General features: G+C 47.0%; 1 long non-coding RNA gene across 1 annotated transcript in view; it reads right to left on the minus strand.

The window, feature by feature from the left end:
* Positions 1-345: 345 nt before the first annotated feature.
* Positions 346-25,478, minus strand: part of LOC125944124 (uncharacterized) — a 70,582-nt gene continuing 45,449 nt past the window's right edge. The window contains exons 2-3 of the long non-coding RNA XR_007466143.1: positions 24,527-24,631; positions 346-477 (exon numbers count right to left, since the gene is read on the minus strand). This is a non-coding gene — a long non-coding RNA (uncharacterized LOC125944124). The remainder of the gene's footprint in view (positions 478-24,526; positions 24,632-25,478) is intronic.

Below are 25,478 nucleotides of genomic sequence, written 5' to 3' on the forward strand. Positions count from 1 at the left end.
ACAGATTTAATTTTGAAGCGATTTAATTTTGAAGAATCGCAAGCGGCAATGTGACAACGGCGGCTGCGGGCATATACCGTCAGTGACGTCGTTCTGTCCGTCGCAGCCGAACGTGTGTGTAACCTAATTAAGAAACACAAAGACGTAACTAATAACTGAGAAAGACTTTAATGAACCGTCGGGATTAACCCAGTCATAAACACAGGGGCCGCACGTTTCAGCTTCGCTGGTTAACCATGTATACGGAGTGCTTGGGCGGTGATCTTTCTTTATGACTAGGCTCCAAGATTGTCGCGCGACGCTCCCTCCTAATCGTTTTTCCTTCCTCCATGCTACAGCTGCCGGGCTCGGCATGAATGTCGACTTGGTCGGGAGCAGGGCCAATATAATGTAACAATTCGTTTCGCTTGACTCTACGATTCTATTCCACTTGCCACCTACCACTCTCGACCAGCCAGTCCTGGTGACAACGATCCACTGAAGACGCCCCCAAAAGAGGGAAAAGAAGGGAAATAAAATAGTTCAGTCTTTGAACGAAACAGCGCAAAAGACAGGTGAAGGCGAGTGACAAACACACACAGAATGACAATAGTTAGCGATGTGCGCGTACGTCATTGATAGTTACGATGGTTATAGATAGTTACGTCATTACGGCCCAGTATTCGTATGTTTCGACCCCACCGATATGTGACTGCGAAAATTCGGTGCCGGGGATTCGCACACAACGTCAGACCGCTACACAAGCGTTACTGCAAGTTGTATTACACGTTGGGCTTGACGCCAGGGGAAGGCGGGTGCGAATAAAGAAACCAGAGCAGCGGGGGCCACTTGGCCGTCGCTGACCGGCCTGTAAAAGAGTATCTACGGTGACAGAGATCTCGAATTCTCAAGAGGGCGACCAGCGGTTCTATCCGTGCAAAGTTGTACAGGCATTTACTCCGCCCAACTCCAGCCTTGCTCCCATCCGCCCCCCCCCCCCAAGCTCGCCTACAGGGCCCATAAGTCAATTCTCCCTGCAGTGTAGATATTTGGGCTTGTTGGTGAAACATTTTGCAGTTTTTTTTTTCTTGTAGCGCAAATAGCACATGTACGTAGAAGAAGAACAGAAACACACACAGGCGCTAACTTCCAACAACAATTTTATTTCCGGGACGGACGCCATCTTTATGCCCTCATTTTTTCACAAGCACGTGTCTACTGACAAGCGAACAGAGGCACATGATAGTATAACACACTTGCGGACTAAGCAATTCAGCTTAGCGACTGGGGATCTGCATGTGGCAACTCTACGACGTATCCTATGTGCCCTGCACCTGCGCACCAAGTGCCCTACACAAACCAAGCACGTGCCACCCCACTCCCCTTACATGTATGCGTAAAGGGATATCTGGCATAGCACGACGTACGACAACACTCACCTGCATGCCCCGCCCCCTCTCCACCAGTCACGTGCGTGCCTCCCCCCCCCCCCCCCCCCACCACCACCATACCCCTCCTCAAAAAAAAGTAATTGCGGTTACGTCACTGAAACTCGCCGTGATGTCATGTAAAAATGGACTGCACTGCATTCTTTAAAAAATTCTAAGACTGAACTTTCTCACTCTCTAGTTGCCGAGACGAGAATTCAGAAACGCAGTACGTGTCAGAAACGCAGAAGACGCAAATGAAACATAAAGAAAGAACAAGATAAAAATATGGCGAAGCAAGATTTGCTGAGAAGAAAAATTGCCCGACAAATAACTTGGAAGGCCCGTTTCTCCCAAGACTGAGAGAAGCCAAGCGAGAGTCTCGATGGAGAGAGGACGGCGGCTGAAAAAAAAGAAGCCCGCGCGTGCCCGCGGCATGGCGCACGGTTCCGGATAATGAGTGGCTTCGTCTTCTCAGCGCCATCGTTCCTCAGGGAAGGCGGAGAAGGTTGGGGAAAGGGAAGGGAGGGTGGTGAAGCCGAGCGGTCGCTTATATGCGGTTATCCCGGCGGGAGGGTAAGTGAGGGGCCGCTTAGCGTCGGCCTCCTCTTTTCACACAAAGCGGGCGGCCTTGCCGGGCGCAAGCGCAGCGCGTGCCACCGCTTGCTTGGTTGCGGCGAAGGGAAGACGGAGGAGGAAGAGGAGGAGGAGAAATGGGCACGCTCTTTCCGGAGCGAAGTCGTGCGTCCCTCGCTAACGCGCGTTGCATGCGCTCTCGGCGACCTACCGGTGATGAGATAGATGTGCCTGTTCGGCGTGGTGCATTGCCCGCAGTATGACGTATGCGGCCGTGAGCAGCGTGATGGGGGGAACAGGCCGAATTAGCATTTAGAGAGACACTGAATAAGACACTGGATTTAGCAGCAATGGATAGGTTTACGCTGCATTCAATGGCCCGAATTCGTAACTACACTCTTGATTTTTAAAAAAATAGAAAGAAAGAAAAAGAAAGAAAAAATTAAGAAGAAAAACCGGCAGATCCCCCGCCCTGTGTGAATCGATGTGATGCGAAGCAGTGTGCGGGATGAGAGCACCAAGACGTAGGCGGCTGATCCATGACCTACATGACACGCATATCATGATATGCATGTTATGAGCTATCATTTATGTCCGAACCCATTCCAGTTGTATTTAAGTGTTAATCATTTTTCGCTGAGTCATTGTTATTTTTTGCTGAGGCATGCTCATGACTACGACTTCTACCATCATCATCCTTTAGTGTTTATTTCACGTAGTACCCATGTGCGAACCCATTCAGCGGTTTTCGAGTGTTAATCATTTCGCTGAGTCATTCTCATTTTTGCGGAGTCATGCTCATGACTATGTCTTCAACAGCATCATTTAGTGCCCACGTCCGATCCCATTCCAGTGGTTATTGAGTGTTAATCTCTTTTCGCTCAGTCATTGCCATTTTTTTGCTTAGTCATGGTAATTATTGAGTCGTAATTGTATTCTACTATGATTATCGTTGCTATCATAACCTTACTTGCACCCATTACCATAATTAATTCTCTATTCTTTGCCACATCGGGTTTTTTTTTTTACCTATGAGAGCACCAAGACTTAGGCGGCTGTATCATGACCTACATGACACACATGTCATTACATTCATGTCTTGACCTATCATTTATGTTCCTCATACACTCATGTCATACTATACCAATTTTGGTACATATCAAGTTAACGAAACAACCATGAGAGCACCAAGACGTAGGAGGCTGTTTCATGACCTACATGACACGCATGTCACGACCTATCATTTACGTTCGTCATAAACCTTCGTCATACTCAGCTTTGGTACATACCAAGTTAAGGAAACAACCGTGAGAACACCAACACGTAGGCGGCTAGATAGATACACTCAAAGTGGCAAATGCTCGCCAAAAAATGCTTCGCATTTAATAGGTCGGAGTAGGGACTACCTAGTGTCTCACCATCAGCAGCCTTGGTATAACGGCAGTTAGTAACGGCAAAGTTAGTAACATAACTGACTGAACAAGGTAGTCACTGTTACTAATGGGTCTCAGCTAGCTACCAGTTCCAAAAGCAGTTAGCACCACCTGAGACAAATATTCTCCTCTGCTGCATATGTCCGACCAGCTGTGGCGTATTCTACAGTGGGTCCTATATGTATATGTGTTATAGAATAGAAACTTTGAATCTGGTGGTGCTAACTGCTTTCTGAATTGATGGCTGCGATCTATTAGTAGCAGTGGCTGTCATGTTTAGTCAGTTATGTTACTAAGTATTTCGTTACCAGTTGCAGTTATACTAAGGCAGCAAATGGTGTGATACTAAGCAATAACTACTCCGACCTTTCTGATTTTAAGAGTATGGTCGTGAACAATACAGAAGAGGAAACACCAAATTCGTCTTTAGGCAAAATCACGCATGATACATGCGATAAGAATCATTCATCGTCATCAGCCTGTTAACGTCCACCGCAGGACAAAAGCCTCTCCCAGCGATATCCAACACCCATGAATTGCGCCAGCCGACCCCATATTTTCCATCTTTTCCTGCGAATTCCCTAATTTGATCTCATCGCCTGGTTTTCTGCCTTCCTCAACAGAAGAAGAAGAAAACGTTTATTGTTCAAAAGGATTTTGGTGGAATGATCGGCGCCCCTTTAGTCCAGGGCCCCACTGGCCTCGGCCGCCCGGCTTGACCTGTTCTATGAAGGACTGTTGTCCCATCAGGTCTGAGCTGATTAGCATGTGCCTCCCATCGCTCCATTGTGTGGCGTGCTTTATCAATCGTGTGTGATTCACAATCCCATGTAATGTGTTGTAGTGTTGGTATGCCGCCGCACCACGGACAGTGGGCTTTGTAGCTAGTGGGGAACATGGCATCCTGTAATTTAAGGTGGGAGTAAACCCCGGTCTGAATTTTGCGCCAGTTGGCGGCTTCCTCTCCACTGAGTTGTGCGTGAGGGGGAGGGCACTTTTTTTTTTCTGGTTGTACTCTGATGAGCGAGAATCTCTCGGGCATTCGTTGGATTATGGTTATTGTGGTGACTTGCCGTCCCAGTCGAGTCTGCCCGGTTAATAATGCCTCGGGCAAGCGAACCGGCCAGTTCGTTGCCCTCCAGTCCCGTGTGGCCTGGACACCACATGATCTGGTGATGATGGAAAATTTTGTCGGTATTATCGAGTGACTTGTTTTGGTCACGTGGCCCCTGAGAAGCATGCGACAGACTTCTTGTGAGTCTGTGATTATGGTGGCGCTCTTTTTCGAGCGTTCCGCGTGAGCGAGGGCCCATTACCACGGCGAAAGTTTCAGCAGCATCCGTAGTCCTTGCCCTGACGGATGCTGTAAATTGTTTTGGGGCTTTGTGTCGACGATTGCCACTGGCGTACCTCTTGTTCGTTTGTGCTTCACTTTCTTTCGGGTGTGCTCTCGAATACGCGGCTGCGTCCGTGTTATACTTGCGTTGTAAGTAGGGATTATTTCCATACATTGTTCTAATATGTCGTGTGCGTGCTTTGCGCTTTGCTTTATTGTACTCAGGATGCATGTTTTTGGGTACGGGGGCCACTGTTATTTGAGCTCGTGTTGAGGTAGGTAGTGGTACTACTTGTTCGCTGATGCTACAGATGTTTTCTTCTCTTGGCACCCATTCTGTATAACATTGTAATAGGCCGCCGGTTATCCGCCCTATGCACTACATGACCGGCCCAACTCCATATTTTCCCTCTTAACGTCAACTAGAATGTCGGCCGCAAAGACTGGCCCCATGGTGCGATTTTACACAGCTATGTGATTGGACACTAACCCACTTAAAGAAAAAGGACACCCCACAAGAACACATAATGCAAGAGTTCCGCACTATTCAAATTGCTCGTTGCGCTGCCCTTAAAACTTCTCAAGCTACCTTGTTAACCTCTAAGTTGGTGCCCCATAGAATGGGACAAGTTATTACGCAACAGAAAGATTTCCCGCTCAACATTTACTCATGTTGAGTACTTTTGTGCAGAGCATGTGTGTTTAGTTGCTATATGACATAAAAAAAAAAACAGTTAGGATCCTTTCGTATTGCCCTGCATCGACGGTGTACGCCAGTGTGGCAGGCTAACAGCCAAATTCGCATTTATATAAGGGACACTGAAAACCAACAATGAATCAATTCGGACTGGAAAAGTATTCTTTAAAAACTTAGTTTTCATTCACTTGGGCGGATGGGGCACAGGCGGATCCAGAGAGGGTGCCCGGCGCCCATGGCAGAAGGAAATCGACGGGGGCGAAATGCAAGACCGCCCGTGTCCCGTGCATTGGGGACACGTTAAAGATTCCCATGGTGGCCAAAATTAATCCGGAGTCCCTCACTACGGCGTGCGCTCATAATCAGATCGTGGTTTTGGCACGTAAAACCCCAGAATTCATTCAGAAGACGGAAATAAACTGAGAGGGAGCATTACGTCACGGTGCAGCCAGCCTCCGCAAACCAAATCCCCGTGAAGCCACCACCAACCTTCGGCTTTCCTCTCTCAGAAAATGTGGCCCAACTCACGACCCTGCGCACGGGTCAGTGTGCTTTGTCTCCTCGTAGGTTTTAATCGACTCTGACTTGTTCGGGTGCTTTTTTTCCAACCACTCTGCGCATGTTTTCTCCCGATATACCCGTGCAACTTCGGTCGTTTATTGCAACGTGCGATAGTAGTAGTAGTAGTAGTAGTAGTAGTAGTAGTAGTAGTAGTAGTAGTAGTAGTAGTAGAAGTAGTAGTAGCATAGTAGTAGTAGTGTAGTAGTAGCGGTAGTAGTAGCAGTAGTAGTAGTAGTAGTAGTAGTAGCATAGTAGTAGTAGTAGTGTAGTAGTAGTAGTAGTGTAGTAGTAGCGTAGTAGTAGTAGTAGTGTAGTAGTAGCGGTAGTAGTAGTAGTAGTAGTAGTAGTAGTAGTAGTAGTAGTAGTAGTAGTAGTAGTAGTAGTAGTAGTAGTATTTAGTTGCTTATTTTTACATAACATTAAGAAAAAAAATGTCACAGTTTCGCCCTAAGGGCGAAGCAATGAATGCGATAGCAACACAGCAATGTCATACGAAGTAAGGTGAGCGGCTTTGGTAGCAATATGAATTGTAGTAAACATGAGCTGATTAAGTAAGCAGGTGTGCTGCGGCGTAAGTAGACTGACATGAAGAGAGACTCGATGACCACGAGAAGGCGCGTGTGAAACGGTGTTGTTGATGAGAAGCGCTTCCCGTGGGCAGCGCGTGCGAAGGGACACACCTGTAGCGCTGCACTGCCGATCCGGGCAGCATTGCATGCGTAGCGTGCGTTGGAAAATGTGGCCCGACTACTACTAACTGAATGAGCAAGCGTGGTGTGAGCGCGCACAAACAAACATGAATAGATCACACTGAATGACTGCAGACAACGACCGTCAAAACTCTGGCAGCAAGCGCGTACGCCGCCGCGGCGAAGGTACGTGCGGTCTATCGCTGCAACGCAAACTGAGCGGCGAATGCACGGCGCATAAAGGTCAGAGCCGCGTGGAGATAAGAGTCGGTGCGGGCGAGCGACGAGCGCGGTTGTTGGCAGAGTAGAAGTGCGCCCCCCCCCCCCCCCCCCCCCCGCTCCCTCCGGCGCTGGCTTCCCGCTTCCTTGCTTGCGCGTGGGAGATTGAGTGCGTTCGCTCTCCGTGATAGCGTGCGTCCCCGCACGCTTCCGTTCGGGCATACGGCGCGCGGCGAAGATTTTATCTATAGGGAACCTCACGGCGACGGCAGAAATCCGGTTGAAGTGTCTATATAATTGCTATCGCAATAAAAGAAAGCAATATTGCTGCTGACCGCACTGTAACGTATTGCTACACCTGCTGACACCTGAACAATATATATCACAGAAACTGCGAGAGTTTGCTTATAGCAGAATAAAAACACATAAAAGCAAAAAAGAAAAAGAACAAAAACAATTTTGAGTAGTTTATTTATTTATTTATTTATTTATTTATTTATTTATTTATTTATTTATTTATTATTTATTTATTTATTTATTTATTTATTTATTTATTTATTTATACTCTGAAGGCCCGTTGGAGCAGTACATATATGATGGGGGAAGGAATAAAACATTCACATCGCTTGCTTTAATTTGTTTACGTATTGATGGCAGACCTTGAAAGTGCGCAACTTAATGAATAGACAAAAATATAATAAATAAATTTATAAACAAATAAGTAAATAAACAAATAAATAAATTTCACTACTCACACCCTGTCTTTCCATACCACGTTCAGCCTCGCCGACTCTCCCACGGCCAAATATGCGACGCCATCAAGAAAAAAAAAAAAAAAGCACTCCGCCCTGACGCTTAACGTATTAAGCGCCTATAGAGATACACCCCTGGCTCGAATTGTTTCGGCAGCGATCCCTCTCCGTCGGCTATCAACTCTGAAACGACCCCAGCGTCCGTTGGTCGCCTCGATATGCATTTCCTGTTGCGGCTTCTCATCGCCGGCTGTCATCACCTCTCGATCGCGTGCTTTCTTCTCCCTCGGCTCATCCACCCGCATCTGGCCTTAATGGACCGATCAGCCGCGGAGACGCACCTGCTCCATAACGTCGCCGTGCCTCGTACTACAGTCATAAACGACGCCTCTTCCCCGGACGACGCTGCGCTGACCCCGCCACTCTTCGCCTTGAACTCGGCGCGCATTATATAGCGGAGTCGTATCATCAAGGAGGAAGCGGAGGAGCCGTATAAAAGGAGAATTGAAGACGTTTTATGGCGTGCTCCAGCATCATCATCGTCTTTCCTCGCAAAGTTTGCCTTTTCGCGACTGCGTTCGAGACGTCACTTGTGGTTTGAGAGACAAGAGACGGCGCTTGGTAGCTGTTACGCACTTATAGAAGAAGTGGAAGAAGAAGAAGAAGAAGAAGAAGAAGAAGAAGAAGAAGAAGAAGAAGAAGAAGGGGAGGAGGAGAAGAAGCAGAAGATACGGGCAATATACTATAATTCACCTCGCCTTTGTACATTTCTTTTAACCAACCGATTCGTGGTTAAACCAGCCAGGAATCCAGAAAGACAACAATTACTGCGCGCGAGATTTCGCGACTAACAACAATATAGCACCCGCAATATAGCGCCCCCAGTGTACAGGGTGGCGAGCCAATAGCAACCTCGTTAAACGCTCGTTCCCTGCTCTTTACATGGTTCTCGTTTTCTCGGATGGGGTACATTTGCTCCCATTATACACAGTCCAAGAGAAGACAAGCGCAGTCGAGGACGGCAGAAAACTAGGGGGGAGGGGAGGGGGCGTTAAGTTAGGAAATTTGCAGGCGCAAGTTGGAATCAGCTAGCGCCAGATAGGGGTAGTTGGAGATCGCAGGGAGATGCCTTCGTCCTGCAGTGGACATAAACTTTAGGTTGATGATGATGATGATACACAGTCGGAGCAAGCGTACTCCGCTTGGAGTGTACGAGGAGGCAGCCGAAAGAAGGAACACGCCCTAAATAATTTGTTTGCCAAACAGCGCGCTTGTTTGTTTTCTTGCACATTATCACATTAGGCATAAGTACATTCTCTTTTCTATTCTACTTCTTTCTGTGTTTCAGTTATTTAAAGCGAAGCTTTCTATGTCTGAATGATTCGTCCGTGAGCGCCGAAAACGCACTGCAGGAAAGCCAACTTACACAATGGAACTGTCTGCGCATCTGCGCACACAATCGTAGAACACTACAGCTTACATTCGCAGTTGTACCAATAAGAACAATGGAAACTGCAACGCCACGCTACCCATACGAACTGTATATACCTGCATCGCATTACGCGCGTCACGCAATGCATTCCTGGCCGTCACCATGGGTAGGCCACGGGTGCAGCCAGCACCACCTGTGCAGCGCACGGCAGAAGAAGAGGCTGAATGAGAGAGGCTCATTCCTTCAGAGGGAATGACACATTTCGTTATGAAACATAACGAAATGTGTCTTCATTCAACTTCAACGTTAAAAAATACAATCCTAAGCAAGAAATAAAATCAAATATGCATCGCATCGGGTCGTTCAGCATTTCTTGGGTTCATTGCGTGGTCGGTGGCTTTGGACTTTGATTCAGTTTGCATGGGAGAAAGCTTCGCGTTCAACCATTTCTTTAAGAAAGGGGCTTTTATTTATATATTTTTTTCGCGTACTGTTTGCCTAAAAATAATCACAGCTGCGATGATGCCCTCGCGACGAACCTTCCCCGAATCCTTCCTGGTGTCGCACTCGGAACAAACAAACGCAACAACGACAAACCTTGCACGAACTCGCGAAGCAGATCGAGCTGACTGCAGCGCTCTGTCGGTCTCTACTTTTTTCCCGATCGGTGACAGCGAAACGCGTAGGAAAACATCGCGAGACGTCTCATCCTCAGAAACAACAAAAAATGACGAACGAAAAAGAAGCCACCCCTCCCCCTCTTCTTTTTCCAATCTCGATTCATCCCCCTTTCCTTTACAAGCGAGCAAGGCAAGGCAGGCGAGATGATGCACGCGTAAAACGCCGCAACCGCCCGCCCTCTCCTCCTTCTCCGTTGCCGCTGGCATCGCGCGCGTCTTCTTTCGCGCGGGACATCTGGCGATGCGAAAGGCTCCGCTTCGCGCGAACGACCACGGGCAAGAAGCAGGCACGCACGCACCGCGCACGTCACCGCCGCCCCCCCCCCCCCCCCTTTCTCTCCTAACATCCACGCATCCTCCTCCTCCCCTTTCCCAGGCTTTTTTCCTCGCAAACGCACACTTCTCTCTCTCGCGGGGCTCCGGTTCTTCTGTCGAGCGAGTCGCCTCCGGAGTGTGGGAAAACTCCGCCTCCGTGGACGACCGACCACGGGACGGCACCTGCGGATAGCGGAATTTCCCCTTCGCCCTCCGCCCTCGCCAGCAGTCGCTGTTGTCGCCGTGAGCGCAGGACTTCGACGCAACAAGGGACACGTTGGCACAGCCGTGTTTCCCTCGCTCTTCATGCAGTCCTTCTCTTGGGAAGCATTCTCTCTCTCTTAAGCCTCTCCCCGTCTCTCTCAGAATAGTCGCACAACCGTGGCGTGTTGCTGCCAGCGGCGACGACCACCTCCGCATCGGAATCCTCTGTTCTAGGGGAGCGTTGGGATATGTTTTGATTTTCTATCTCTCTCTCTCTCTCCAAGTGCTGGCAATCTGTTCTTTCTTCATTTGCTTTAATTTCTGTGGACCGTCGTCTATTCCTGGTGTTTATCTTCCTCGCGGTTTGTTTATGACAGATGGTTGAAGTTGTTTCCGCTGACGTGGCGTTTGTCATTGTACGAGTATGTACGGCGGTTGGCCATTACTGGGCACGGAAGAAAATAATCGAAACTTGGCGTTTGTTCTTGTAGTGGCTGATCTTGCTACTACACCCTCTGCCCACATTTTTTTTCGAATTGGTCTAATCGGTCAAATTATTGGCTGATTAATAGCGATATATAATGTTGAACGTGCACGCGTATGTCGCGGGTTCGATTCCGCCCATCACCGGATAAATATTAAAGGAGGCCCGAGCCTCCCAATCGCCGGATTTCAAATAAAGTTATGTCACTCATGTTTTTGTCGTTGAAGAGCGGCACACACCCAATGACCCAACTTGGTTCGACGGTTGGGTTCCAACCCTGTTCCTTCAGCACAGCAGCCCAATGCTGTACGTATTAGACCATTGGCTACCCAGTGACCCAGGCTGGCGGGGAAATGGCTAGACACAGAAATATCGACCCCGAAATGTGCTTGAAGGTCACAAGGAATGCTTATCGCATTGAAATGAAAAATTCCGGCACAACCTGTCTCACGATTAATATCGACCTTGATGCGATTATTATTGAATCAATGGAGCGACTCACCGCATTGCCAACGCCTAAACATGTGTGCAGCCGTGCTGCTCTCTCGCACTTCCCCATAGACGCGTTGCGCCATCTGGTAGCGCCGCCGTGAAGTCCGCGCGTGGCACGGGTTCAATTCCGCCGATCAGTGAAGAAATTTTGAAGCATATTTATTTTCGTTGAAGAGGGGCAAATACGCACTGACATATGCCCGGATACCCAAGTCAATCTCAAAGCGGTCCATTGAAGAAATTCCCATACCTATAGAGGCACATAACCAATGACCCAAGTTGGTGCCAAAGATGTTCATCGAAGAGCGGCGCAGACCAAATCGCGCATACGGCGCCAGTACTCCCAGTTATCATCAAAGAGGTTCATTGATAGCGGCACATGCTCAGTGCCACCATATATACACAGTGCCGGATACCCAGCGACCCGACTGAGCGTTTGAAGAACGGCGCATAGCCAGTTCCACAGACCCAGTGAACCAACTTGGTTCGACGGTTGTTTTCGAGCACTGTTCGAAGTTGGCGCGAAAGCGGTTAGAGACATGAGGATAGATAAGAGGCGTAGATAGATAGATAGATAGATAGATAGATAGATAGATAGATAGATAGATAGATAGATAGATAGATAGATAGATAGATAGATAGATAGATGGTTTCCAACCCTGTTCCTTCAGCACAGCAGCCCAATGCTGTACGTATTAGACCATGGGCTACCCAGTGACCCAGGATGGCGGGAAAATGGCTAGACACAGAAATATATATTTCTGTGTCTATAGATAATATAGAGGTCCCAAGTTCGAATCCTCGTCCGGGCCACTGCATTTTGCTTCGGTGGTCTTCACTATGGTACTTCGACAGGCCTCCTGTGTTGCCCACAAGTGACTCAGTTCTGGTATACATCGTGAACTAACAAACAGTACCTTAATCGAAACAATTCTCGCGGTTACAGCTGACCGTTCGTTTTCTTTTGCATTCAAGTTAGAGGATAGAGGGACTCATAGACTACGCAACACCGTCACAAATTCTGCTTGTCCCTGCACGTCACTTGAGGAGATGAACAGCAAGCTTGCGAAATTTCGCCACGTCTTAGTGGCCCTTGAAATTCCAGTGTTTCAAAGTTATTCTGGAATGTCCGCTCGTAATTCGTAATTCTGGCCTTTCTGCCAGAACGTGCACATGGATTTTTTATTTATGTATTTACTTTATTTGTTTATTGATGAATACACCTAAAGACCCTCAGATTAGGCTATTACATGAGGGAGGGGGTGGTAGAACTGATACAACTTATCACTTAGATACACTATTATATAATCAGTAGCATTATATTATCTACAAAAGCTTGACTAGAACACATAAGCAGGAAAAAAAAGTAGTTCTACAAATCTTAAAAAAAAAGAAAAAACGTTAGTCAAATGTTAAAAAAGTCGCGTATTTGTCATCCTTGGACCGGTCTTTCGAGAGATCTTGCAGGGCTTTCGGGAGCACAACTTGCTTCTCTCTCAGCCCACGAATAGTTAGTGTACCTGTGTGACCTCCTCGGAAGATTGCTTCGAACTTTCGTAACTACATGTTTTAACGGTGAAACGTTATGTACGTACCCAAATTTTAACCGTCACGATGAAAACATGCACAAGACCTCTATACGATATATGATACCGTATAGATATCGTATAGATATCGTATGATCATATGATCGTATGATATCGTATATCGATATCGTATATCGGATATATGACGGGCAGGTATTTATCCCGATTTGCACGTTAGGTCGTATGTACGCAGCAAATAAATAAAAAAAATGCACGTTATGATAAATAAACTTGTTCTTTGCAAACGCTCCAAGTATGCTAATTCTCTGGCAATCGCAGTCGCCGCAAATAAGCTTGCCTATAGTATAGAAGGGAGCACGAGGTATCGGTGTCATAAAAGCGGACAATCCCTAATGGAAAAAAAAATATCGTACGCATATGCATATACATATTTTTATACGGCTCCAACATGTTTTTATGGGGATCATATGGGATCTGCTCCATGCGATATATGGGAATGTGTTGGTATTTATATGGAACCTCATATGTTCATGTGGGGTCCTATGGGGCGTGCCCCATATGAAATATGAGAGCATACAGGTCTTTATATGGAACCCCTATATGTTCCCATGGGGTTCGCGTAACGACATGAGACATGTCATATATGACATATGGGAACATATAGGTTTTTATTTGGTGAGAGACCGTGTGGCTTGCAGTCGAATTTTCAAATGCGTAGTCCTTACTGATCGCAGTGGTCCACTTTGTGACTTCTGCGGGTGCAGCGAAACAATCGCGCACTTTCTTTGCGAGTACTCTCGTTTCAATCCACGAATGTAGCCCTCTGAGCCACGCTAGACCAACTGGACAAGCGACCACTCACGGAAATTAAAATTCTTGAAACTTGCCCACACGAACATCAGCGCGATTCGATATGAAGGCGCTGCTGCGTTAATTAAAGGATACCGGACTGCGTGACAAGTTGTGACTGTTCACTGTGTGACGTTCTTATGTGTAACTGCCATATGTTCACGTGGGAATCATATCGGACATGCCTTTTATGATATATGGGAACGTATGAATTGCTATATGAGACCCCTATAAGTTCCTGTGGTATTATTGAATATAAGGTCATACAGTGTTCTTTTTTTTATAGGGAATTCCGCTAGCACACTCTTTTTTATGCTCTTAGAACATTTCACTTACTCTTCCCAAAACTGCACGTCACTTGAGGAGATGAACAGCAGCTTGCAAAATTTCGCCACGTCTTAGTGGCCCTTGAAATTCCAGTGTTTCAAAGTTATTCTGGAATTTCCGCTCGTAATGCGTAATTCTGGCCTTTCTGCCAGAACTTGCACATGGATTGTTTATTTATGTATTTATTTTATTTGTTTATTGATGAATACACCTAAAGACCCTCAGATTAGGCTATTACATGAGGGAGGGGGTGGTAGAACTGATACAACTTATCACTTAGAAACACTATTATACAATCAGTAGCATTATATTATCTACAAAAGCTTGACTAGAACACATAAGCAGGAAGAGAAGTAGTTCTACAAATCTTAACAAAAAACTAAAGAAAAAACGTTAGTCAAATGTTAAAGAAGTGGCGTGTTTGTCATCCTTGAACCGGTCTTTCGAGAGATCTTGCAGGGCTTTCGGGAGCACAACTTGCTTCTCTCTGAGCCCACGATATAGTTAGTGTACCTGCGTGACCTCCTCGGAAGATTGCTTCGATCTTTCGTAACTGCATGTTTTAACGGTGGAACGTTATGTACGTACCCAAATTTTAACCGTCACGATGAAAACATGCACAAGACCTCTATACGATATATGATACCGTATAGATATCGTATAGATATCGTATGATCATATGATCGTATGATATCGTATATCGATATCGTATATCGGATATATGACGGGCAGGTATTTATCCCGATTTGCACGTTAGGTCGTATGTACGCAGCAAATAAATAAAAAAAATGCACGTTATGATAAATAAACTTGTTCTTTGCAAACGCTCCAAGTATGCTAATTCTCTGGCAATCGCAGTCGCCGCAAATAAGCTTGCCTATAGTATAGAAGGGAGCACGAGGTATCGGTGTCATAAAAGCGGACAATCCCTAATGGAAAAAAAAATATCGTACGCATATGCATATACATATTTTTATACGGCTCCAACATGTTTTTATGGGAATCATATGGGATCTGCTCCATGCGATATATGGGAATGTGTTGGTATTTATATGGAACCTCATATGTTCATGTGGGGTCCTATGGGGCGTGCCCCATATGAAATATGAGAGCATACAGGTCTTTATATGGAACCCCTATATGTTCCCATGGGGTTCGCGTAACGATATGAGACATGTCATATATGACATATGGGAACATATAGGTTTTTATTTGGTGAGAGACCGTGTGGCTTGCAGTCGAATTTTCAAATGCGTAGTCCTTACTGATCGCAGTGGTCCACTTTGTGACTTCTGCGGGTGCAGCGAAACAATCGCGCACTTTCTTTGCGAGTACTCTCGTTTCAATCCACGAATGTAGCCCTCTGAGCCACGCTAGACCAACTGGACAAGCGACCACTCACGGAAATTAAAATTCTTGAAACTTGCCCACACGAACATCAGCGCGATTCGATATGAAGGCGCTGCTGCGTTAATTAAAGGATACCGGACTGCGTGACAAGTTGTGACTGTTCACTGTGTGACGTTCTTATGTGTAACTGCCATATGTTCACGTGGGAATCATATCGGACATGCCTTTTATGATATATGGGAACGTATGAATTGCTATATGAGACCCCTATAAGTTCCTGTGGTATTATTGAATATAAGGTCATACAGTGTTCTTTTTTTTTATAGGGAATTCCGCTAGCACACTCTTTTTTATGCTCTTAGAACATTTCACTTACTCTTCCCAAAACGGAGGGCAGATGCACCTCGCAGTCAGTGTGAGAACCGGGAACTCGAGCACGTGACAACCCTCTTTTGTGCATATCGTACCCTCACTGTGGAGGCAGGTACCAGAAGCCCGTCAGTCCGCAGTTGTGAAGCGGTAACGATCTCAGAAAAGCAGCGACGTGCCAGGTGGGGACCGGGAGGATGAATCGCACATTCCACAACTCTGCCCTCGTACACCATGCGCGAATCGCGCTTTTTTTTTTTTTCGCGCCGTGCGCACGAATCTAGCAACTGCACCGTTCGCCCGAGCTTGCCCCCGGCTGACCCTCTTATTCCCTTTTTATTCCTTGTATCCACGACCTCTGGTCCCCATCTCCTCTTATGCGCCATGTGCACCCTCGCCAATCGGCCCGTTGGCAATGAAAAGAGAAATCGCCACGCAGAACTACGGTAGAATGGAGCGGGGACAGGAGCGAAACGCGGAAACGCACAAAATCGAAACCCCCTACTCTGCTTCAGGGGCAGGGTGGGGGGGGGTTGCACGGCGACGCCAAATAGACAGAGCGATAGAATGGCCTGGAAAGTGGTGGTGGGGGGGGGGGGGGTGTAAGCGGGGGCGAAGATGGGGCAAAAGGAAAGAAACAAGCGATGGAATGCAGATAGCAGGCGCATGCGCGTGGGAGATCCAAGACCCGTGGGAACGGGCGGACCCTGGACCCCTTGTCCCGCGGCCAGAAAGGCCCCCAGACACGCAAAGACTACGTTCTCCCTCTCCGCAACCTTCCCTTTCTCCAAGTCCCGTACGCGGCTTACTGAAGTGAACCCCCCCCCCCCCCCCCCCGTCTCAACCGCCGCCCAGAAAGAAAACTGCCTGTTCGTCGTCGTGGGTCCGTGGTTCGCCTTCTGCTTTCTTCGCTTGCAGCCGAAGCAGCAGCTGAAGCACGGAGGACGGCTACGCTGGGGTGGGGGGAGAGTTTTCTAGTAAGCAAAGCCGCGTAAAGAAAGTGCGCGCGCGCCACCGCTGGCCTGTCTCTCTCTCTCTTTTGGAAGGGGCAACAAGGCGCATGCGCGGTTCCTCTTCGCATGCGAGCGCCACCTGCCGCGCCGGTCGCCAGGCGGCAGCCGCGCGCCGCAGCAGCACCGGCTGCGGCCGGAGCGTGGGAACGCAGCTGACCCTGCGTCGGACCTCGGGAACGCGCGCGCGCGCCAACACGCGCACGTGCGTGCCTTCGCAGACGACGCTGCTGCTGCTCCTCTCGAGAAGCTCGGCGGTCACGTGCTCCCCGGGTCACGTGGAGGGGCGGCGACGGTGTCTTCTCGCGGACATCTTCTGCCCCTTTCCCTTCGATCTTTTTTTTCCTTTTGTTAGCGTTTTCTCGTTGATGCTGGGTGTGCCTGAGGGCGTGGGGCATGATGCGGCAAGCAGACCCTTTCTGACTTGCGGTCTCTGCGTGGCTGCTGGCCACGCTCGCGCGCGCGTTTGCCGCCCGCTGCCGGCTGTCCGGTCCCGACTGTGGGAAAATGCGAGATGCTTCTCTGTTGGCGCTGCTCCGCCAAAACATCCCCGCTCGCTCCTTCGCTTGAGGGTCGTACACCGACCTTGCGGTGCGTGGGGGGAGGGGAAGGGATGGGTTTGGGTGGACGCGCGCGAGTTTTGGAACTGCCGACACCCGGACCGTGCGCACGCTGGCTGTGCGCACTGGATTCCTGCTTCAGGAATCGGGCGCGCTTGATCGGCGCGAATTGGATATTTAATTACAGGTTACATAGGAGCGCTATGGACAAGGACAACTTAGACTAATGATACGCACACGGCTATAACCCGCGGCAATTTTATTGGGGAGGCTCGTGACCATTTATATGCACAGCAATGCAATGTAGTGCGCATGTCTCAAGATTGACTACCGTGGAAGTATATCACCTCTCGGGAACACAGATTCCTTAGCTGACTGCCCGGTTAATGCCACACTGTTACTGCAATACAATTGTTGCCAGCTGGCACCGTGTGTGCATCATATTTTTTCTCTCTCTCTCTCTCTGTTGTCGGCCGTACTGTGTCACGTAATCTGTACGGATCGCACAACAGACCCGATCGAGAGGCAACCTTACTCAGATAATTAAGCACGTCCTCGAGACACCTCTAGGAAAGAAAAAAAAATTGGAGGACGCTTAAGCTTCGCCTTTAAGAGTGGAACGCGATAGCGTTATCGGGCTCCGTTCGCATCACATATGTCTTTATGAGTAGGCTTCACTGCAACACACAACGTGGGAAAGCCAGCTTACATAGACCAAGCTTACACTGATCCCCTTAAAGCCTGCTTCACTTTTAAACACAAATGCATTGCTGGGAAGTACATTTTTACAGGAGCAGTTTAACCCGTCTTATATAAAAATGTGAAGGCCCTAGGACCTTTCTTTATCTAGTTTATTAATTGTTTGCTGTTGCCCCGAGGCGCGCGCGTGTCCAAAATTTAGAAAGGCTCGGTTTTCAACATTCGCCTCAATGTTTCCTAGAACCAAAGTACAGCGAAACACCATCAGAATTGGAGGACGCTTAAGCTTCGCCTTTAACAGTGGAACGCGATAGCATTCAAAGATCCCTGGCTGCTGATCAGGCTTTTTTCTCTTATATTTAAATTACAATCCGACGCTATCACGCCTGTAGGTTGTGGTTAAGTCGTACTTTATGATTTTTCTGATGGATTTTACTTTCAGAAATTCAGATTTTATTCACTAACTCCTTGTGCCACGGGGAGGGCCTGTGTGGTCGGGGTGGTTCCGGATGATGTGGTTCGGCATGATTATTTCCGCCAGACGTCGATGCTTAACGCCGACGCCGAAGCTGACGCTGTATTTTCTGCGACACAGGGCCCTTAACGCTGTCGCGTTAAAGAAATTCTGTGGGCATATGCGGGACACCTGACGCGGAGATAGCGGCAACTGATGGTGCCTGCATAGAATAGTATACGGTGGAGGAATGAGGAAAACGGAGAAATTCGTGGAAAAGTAATAAGACTGGACAGCAGAACTCGTACAACTAGATTAAATTTTAGGAACATCGTGCAGGTGTTAAGTTTAATTAGAAGTCTCTAGTGCCGGAGTATAGTGCAGTGGGATAGTGAATATCGGTGTGCGTGCGTGTTTCTGTGTTGTGAGGGGAATGAATTCTTAATATTATTTTATTGTTTCTATTAGAACATTAAAAAAATGTTAGCGAGGATTATGTTAGCATTATCTAGTATTTGGTGTACTTCTGAGCAGTAAAGATTCTCGAAACTTGCTAGCTTGTCTCACCTCAAGGTAAATGTGATTGCTTTGCCATCCCAGTGGCAAAGCAATCACATCACATCAATCGCCCAGTGCTGGGCGATTGATCGATTAACCTTCCGATTAATCAATTAAAGCTTTATTCGCGACTAAATTTTTGCGATCGCGATTAATCGGTTGAGCTCACATGACCTAAATCAGGCACTGAGCGCCGGCATTGATGCCCCCGCTTGTATTGCTCAGCCTCAAGGAAGAGAACGACTTGTAACGGCTTTGAAGGTTGGCTATATAGCCAATGAATCATCGGTCAAACAGAATCCCGTGTACCCGGTTAAGAAAAAGAATGCAGTCATGATTAAGTAAAAAGAAACACGCTTAATGTTGAACGTGTTACGAATGTTATTTAAACTTAACAATTGTCGCGAGGGCTAAAGAAACTTTTATCAAAATAGAGAGTATTGCTTTGAGCAGGTGAGGGAGTTTCTTCTTTGGCATCCAAGCAGTGTTGCCCTTGAGAAATCGGCTTCAAAACAATCGATACAATTCCGTCGGGTCCATATATATTGAAGAATGTATGAAAAGCGAAGCTGTTTAAGCCAGGAGTAATTTGTGGTTCGTGGTGCGTATCAAGGAACTACCAAGAAATAAAAGCCAGCATATCCCACGCCCTGTGCGAATCGATGTTATGCATAGCAGTGTGCGGGGAGCCTACCAAGATAACGAAACGACCATGAGAGCACCAAGACGTAGGCGGCTCTTTCATGACCCAAATGACACTATGTCATCATATTCATGTCATGAGTACTCAGGAGTCCCTTTAGCTACACCTAAGAGACATTTGGGCTAAAGCCTTAGTCATACTCCTGACAATGACTTCTACCACCATCCTTTAGTGTTTCCTTCCCTTAGTACCACCGTCCGAACCCATTCCAGTCGTTTTGAGTGCTATACTTTTTTCGCTGATTCATTGTCATTTTTGCTGAGTCATGGTCATGACTATGACTTCTACCGCCATCCTTCAGTGTTTCCTTCACTTAGTTCTAACGTCCGAACCATTTCAGTGGTTTTCGGGTGCTATACTTTTTTCGCTGATTCATTGTCATTTTTGCTTAGTCATGCTCATGACTATGACTTCTACCTGTAGAAGTCATACATCCGGCATGCTGTAGTCTTTCCTTCACTTAGTACCCATGTCCGAACCCATTTCAGTGGTATTTGAGCGTTAACCTTTTTGGTTGGGTCATTGTCATGGCCTACATGCATGCATGTCATGACATATAATTTATGTTCGTCATATACTCTTGTCATAGTGAGTGAGTGAAATAACTTTATTTAGGTCCAGAGAAGACGCAGGGGAGACCCCGCGTCACCCGGCTAGTCCCACGTAGGGACCGCCAAGCCGAGTTTGACGGCCCGATCGCGGGCACTCTGGACGGCCAGGGTTTGGTCGTTGAGTTCGGGGCTGCTAATTTTGGTACATACCAAGTTAACGAAACGACCATCAGAGCACAAAGTCATAGGCGGTTGTTTCATGACCTACATGACACGCATGTCATGACATTCATGTCATGGCATATAATTTATATTCGTCATATACACTTGTCATAGTAAGCCAATTTTGGTACATACCAAGTTAACGAAACGGCCATGAGAGCACAAAGACGTATAGGTGGCAAGATAGATACTGTCAAAGTAGCAAATGTTCGCCAAGAAATGCTTCGCATTTAAAACTGAAGTACTCGTTTTCAGCGGGAGACAACGAGGAAACAGCGCCAAGCCAGGCGTTGTATTAGGCTGTTTTAGAATAGGGGCCCCCTAAGACCGGGGCCCCCTAACGATGAGCGTCTAGCCACAGCGTATGCGCCGAACCCAAACGGTATCTTTGGATTTGGGTTTTCGCACGCCCCCTAACGCTAAATTTCAAAAATAGCGTGGGTGCCCCCAAGCCTGCTTTGCGCCGTCTCAACGTCGCCGCGAACACCTCAAAAACGCGTCAACGCCTTCACGTTGAAAATAATAAACTCGCAGGTATACGTTTCATCATGTTAGATATTACGGATTGCATTATTTCATGTCCTTGTTCTAAAGATTCTTCCCGGCGGGGCAGACCGCGAACGTAAAGCGGTCGCTTGTTTGGGTACCATATAAGCTATATAGACCCCTATTCAAAACCTCCCTAATATCGCTCGATGCCGGTAACTGACGACGACTTGGACCCTTTGCAGTTGTGGTGAGCGCAGGCCTCCCTGCTACCGGACATATAACGCCGGTTGTAAAGACGATGATTTGCAACATGAACATTCGCGAGTGCCTTCTCGATAGCTGGTACGTCTGGTAATAAGCAAAGGAACTCTTTACTTCCAGAGAACGTTATAAGCTGCCCCTTGCCTCCGCAGCTGAACCGGTGACTGCATTTGACTGAATTGGACATGCTTCAATGCTCATTTGCGCACAGTGTCGGTCAATTAGGTAATAATAAAGACAACTGTCTATTGAACTACAGCACAGTTTCCTTGCTTTCTTCAAAGCGTATGGATCGTGACAAACCATCGGCCTTGATTTTTTTTTCGCCGTAAGCCCCCAAATTTCGGCAACTTTTGCCACACAACACAAAGCCCCCATAAGCGAAAACGCAATACGTAGTACTTGACGTCAAAGTGACGCCATAAACAATGCCGTTTTGGTGGGTGAACAGTACATTGGAGATTAGACATTTAAATTAAATTCTGGAGTCTTACGTGCCGAAACCACGACCTGAATACGATGCGTGCATGCTGTAATGTGGAACTACGGATTAATTTTGACCACATCGATTTCACTAACGTGCAGCTAAATTTAGGTACACGAACGAGCATTTTAGCATTTCAACCCCATCGAAACGCTGGCTGCCGCGGCCGGATCGGGGTTGAAACCGCGAGCGCCACATAGCCACCGATGGACTACCGGGTAGGTCATATTCGAAATCCCGCTTTCATTTTCTCCGTTAGTAAACACCCTTGCATTTTTTCATCGAATAAATATAAACTATAATATATAAATATATAATACATATAATATATAAAAATATAAAAATAAATATGCTCTACCAGCTTAAAGTGCTCTGGCGTCTCTCTTTGGTGTTCTTTAACGAAACGACGAGAACTCATTTAACAATCCAACGTTTTATTTCCGGCATTACTCTTTCTCTGCAGCAACTGCTCCAAGTGTACCTGTATATCTCCCTCTTTCGCTTTTCTTGTCTTCGAGTGAGGGCGCGAGCGAAAGTATTGGCGAACGACATGATATACGAGCTTTCGGCGCGCATTGTTTCCAGGGCCATCAGGCGCGCTGATCAGGCGAAACCCATCGACAAGTAGCGGTAGGGAGTGCCGAGGCGAAATGCTGCTGACACAATAGCGAGCTAACGAATTCACAGTGACGAACCGCGCGTCCAAATCAAGTGGCAGCTTGTCACGGTCTATAGATGACAGGCCAGCACTTGGTCTGCGCTACAACACACTCCACTCTCCTCTTCGCTTCTTACTTCGGGACACAGTTTTCGGGAACTCTGATTTCGCTACTCGAACACCCCCCCCCCCCTCCCCCACCACCCGCACACGTAAGCGCACACGCAAATACAGACATACACAGACACAGATACACAGATATAGACAAAAAGCCACACACCAAACACAAACATACAGGCACACGCAGTCACACACACTCACCGACAAACGCACACACACTCATATTTATGAACACATACATACACACGCTCACAAACCCACGTGCACATACGCCCACACGAATGCGTGCTCACACACACACACGCTGGGAAAACACTTATAAACACAACAAAGACACGCATAAACACACACGCACACAAATATGGGCACATACAAGCATATTCACACACACTTACACAAACACTCATAAACACACACTCACACTCATACGCAGACACAGAATGCACGCATGCGCTCACACAAATGCTCTCGAAGACAGAGAGAGAGAATGGAAAGGTATGCATCGTTTGCGAAGGTTCTGCTGTCGCGCTTTGGAATTTTCGCTGATGAACGTGCTTCAGTTACGTCATTCAGCGACTGACGTAGTGTATTGACTAGGAAAACAGTACTGATCGACTTCTATACATGACGTTGGACAACCCAACGAGTAGCTGAACTGCCAATATTCTTAAATGCTTTCTCTGAATGCTGCCTCTCAACACGCGATCGTGATTGCGATTCGGAAACCGAGCTTGTCTTCTTCATTCAGTGGAGAAAAAAAAAAAAAAAAGCAGGAGAAGAAGACACACTTTGGCTCTGTACTTACTTGGTTTGCTTTGGTTTGGTTTGGTGCTATACGTATAGGCACCAAACCAAACTAAACCAAACTTATCCCGAACAATAATCGTGATCCATCTTTTGTGCCATTTCCTTTCTTTAACATTGCGCTCCCGGTATTTCCAGGTCCCGAACGTCATGCGCATGTCAGCGTGCCACATACCGTGCCGACAGGAAAGTATGGCGATAGCAGAGTGTTGAAGAAAATAGAAGGTGATTGCATAGTTTAGGGATAAGATAAGCCCCAAAGGAAACGTGTGCACAACTACTACTTTATTTGCTCAGACGTGTACTTCGCCGAGCAGAGGTACCGTAATTGCTCGCGTATTGCACGCACTTCTTGTCTTTTTTTCTTTTTTTTGTCGTGGAAATTTGATGGTAAGTTGAGGGGTTGGGATAATTACGCGAGGAATTTTTACTGAGAGAACGTTCTATAGAGGTGGGGGGGGGAACTAAATATAAAACCAAACTGGCTGTAAATCGGGAGTTCTACGCCAGCCGCTGTTTAAACTGAAACAAAATGTTACTTACTTTCAAACAGCACATGCCTTTGTCATACGATCAAAAGTTTTACACAAGCACGAACTGCAAAGACACTTTATTTGCAGACCCCCGGGGAAGGTGGGAGGCATGGCTGTGGCGCCCGGCTCCTGCTAAAGCATACCTCAGCGCAGCCAATCAGAACTTCAACAGCAGACGAAATGGACACGTCCACTAGGTGGACTCTTCCAGAATACCTCCCCAGCTGAACCTATAGAGGGTATCGAGTCCGTTCGAGGGTTCGATAATTGCTCGAAGAAACAATAATTCTAATTTCTGATTGGCCAATGTGTGGTGCGAACATTGTGCGCGTAGATACGGGGTCCAGGGAGGCCGCGATAAAGCCGATTTCCTACTCCACCGATCGATATGAAATAGCTTGCAATCGAAACTTGGCACTGCGAAATTTTTAGTGCACTTGTAAAGTTTCTCCGGGTAGCCCGTATAGGCCGTATAACGTTTGCTCACAGGTTGGAGCCGTGGTTATTTTCGCACGCTGGCTGTGAACGATCGATTAATTGTTCTGCGACCTGTTTTTCACCGTTTGTTCTGTTTTCTTCGGACGCACAAAGGACCGCGATTGTCCAAGGAATACAATGAAATGACTCATGACATTGGCCGTATACGGCAAATAAACCGCGCTCGGTGTTTCAAGTCATGCCATTGGTGGATTTTGTGCTTACCCGCCTGCTTTGTTTCCGACCACCTTTCGCCGCAAGGTTGCATTTCCTTGGTCCGCGTGGTCGAATTCTAATATATCATTTGACGCCTTTGCGTACCTGGTTCGTCTAGAAAGAAAGAAAGAAAGAAAGAATTTAAAAAAAGAAAAAGGAAGAACACCTTTGTTTTTGAACATAAACATTGGAAAAACGAGATGCCACATAGAGAGGTACGTGGACTTGCACCGGCCTCACTGTATGTCGGCGAACCAAAGGTCTGGACGAATCAGGCAAACAAATGAATACCGGGTGTCTTACCGAACGATGTGGACCAAAAATGTGTTTTGTTTTCTTTCTTTGTCTTTTTTTTTTCTTTTTATCAAGGCGCACATTTCATTGCACACATGCCATTCTAATACGTCCTACCTGCTTTTTTTTTCTTTCTTTTTCCTTTCGGTCAAATAAAAGTGTTTAATTTATATCCGTCTTATTACTGGCTATGGGTACACACACTTCCCGCACATAAAAGCATTAAACGCAGGGTCCCGCTGCAGTCGTTTGACTTTGGGACCCTCGCCTGTATACTACGAACAACCAACTATGTATTTTGAATTAATAATAAACTGAAACTTAACGCGAAGATTGGAAAGCGCCTGTAGGATATCTTAATTTGATACGAAACTTGGTCTCTAAAGGGCGTGGACACGGCATCATCGGCATTATAACGGGACACTCGGTTACCTCAATATTCCGATTTAAGCGCACGAAACTTAACGCATTAGCCTATATCAGTATCGTTTTCGATACGCTGGAAGCGAGTTTCCGGTTCTGGATATACTCTACGTAAGCAGTTACTGAATAATTACTATTCTAATTAATTATTATTCAAATAGCATTCCACTTCTTTCTTACGCAAACAGTCTCCATAGCCGCCGTGGTGGCGTAGCGGCTTTGGTGGTGCGCTGCTAAGCCCGAG

Source organism: Dermacentor silvarum, chromosome 3 (assembly GCF_013339745.2).
Source record: "Dermacentor silvarum isolate Dsil-2018 chromosome 3, BIME_Dsil_1.4, whole genome shotgun sequence".
Taxonomy (NCBI): Eukaryota; Metazoa; Arthropoda; class Arachnida; order Ixodida; family Ixodidae; genus Dermacentor; species Dermacentor silvarum.